The sequence below is a fragment of the Aplysia californica genome, unplaced genomic scaffold (assembly GCF_000002075.1).
Source record: "Aplysia californica isolate F4 #8 unplaced genomic scaffold, AplCal3.0 scaffold00074, whole genome shotgun sequence".
NCBI lineage: Eukaryota > Metazoa > Mollusca > Gastropoda > Aplysiida > Aplysiidae > Aplysia > Aplysia californica.
In genome coordinates, this window is record NW_004797344.1 from 622395 (window position 1) to 624083 (window position 1689).

Genomic DNA, 1689 nt, shown 5'->3' on the forward strand with positions numbered 1-1689 from the left:
GTGGGATGGTCACATCTGCCAATATACAATAAAGCCAAGACCAGCTTTCATAACGTAAATTAAAGAACAATTCATTCAGTAAATTTGAAACTTTGAAAAACTGCATTTAAATAATACAGATTAAATGTTGTATTTTTTTAAATCAGAGAAAAATAAGGTTACCTTGGCCAGCACAGTTATGCCCAGTTTTCAAACATGTGCCCTATTGCTGTTTCTGGCCCAGTCGAAGAACTCGAAGAGCCCCCACCCGATCCGAAAAGTTTGCCTACCCGTGGTATTGCTGCATGGAAAAAAATATTACATTCTTACTACACACTGGATGCAGTACAAAGCTATTTTTAATAAAATTCTTTGTATGATCCTTTACTGCAGGATTGGGTTTTCCAGTCCATATGTAATGTATCGATGGCAAAACTAGCTATTCGACTTGACGCAATCAGTAACCTATAGGGGCAGCAAGCAACAAACAGATAACAGTCTTTGGGGACTCGACTACAGTCAGGTGGTTTAAAGAACCCTTAGTCAAAAGAACCGGATCAAGAGCGTATTTAATCAGTTTGAACTACTGATCAGTATCGTTTTGGAAAAAGTACCTCATGTTGTTTCAAACGTAAATCAGAGTACAAAGCTTAGAGTCCTTAGGAAAAAATAAATATGAACATTTATTCAAAGCGGCTCAAGTAACATTTTTTTTAAAGATTGAGGGGGATAAAAATCATTAGGGCCTATTGTCCATGAACGGATAACTAGTTTTGGACCAGATAACTGCTTAACGGGATTTCTGATTAGAATTTTGCACAGTTTCTGAACAAGGAAGTTATTCGTAACAGAAGGAAACGCTTCGATTTCAGTCATTCGTCGCCCGGTTGTCAGACCATAACGAAACAGCAAAAAAGGTAGGCTTACTCTCTTGTAAAGTTATATTCTTTCTAGGTAATAAATCACATTCTTTTGTTTATTGTAGTGTTTTAGTTACTGTTTTACGACATTTGCAACACAATAATTAAGTCACATAAGTGCTCAAGATTAGAGGTGTCACAAGAGAGTAACAAACACAGAAAAGAAGGAGGAGAGATAAGGACAATAGATGTTTGAATGATAAGAAAGAAGGATCAAACCACACTAGAGCACCCGCCAACCACCTAAATTAATTGTTTTTGCGTTGATTTCGCAAGAACTAGAAGCAGAAAGGAACGCTGGTCCACAAAATTGGACGCGTGAAGGCAGACAAAGTGTTTGAATCCATATCTACTGTGCATGATTGAAGGCTCGAGTGGCCAAGTGAAACGACTAGAACTGTGTTTACGAGAGCTGTTATTGCGCTTCGACTGGTCTTTTGTCTATTTCAACATTTACATTCCTCGACGTAGATGAATTGTACATACCAGCTTGCACTACAAAAATTAATTTCATCCTTTTAGACAACAAACATCCCTTGTTCCCTCCAATAAAAACATCAGTCAGAAGTAAAAGACCTGATCTGTAACAAAGAAAGATACAGAAGGTCATTTCTACCATCTTCCATCGAAATTCTTTCACCTTAACCTTCTTGTATAAGTATTCATATGACTTTAGAGCATGCATCAGAATGACATTGAGTATGATCCTAGCTTAAGATTATTACTCTTTATGTTGCTTCTCATTTATATTATTATCTATGTGATTGCGTGTATGTGCATGTGTGTGTGT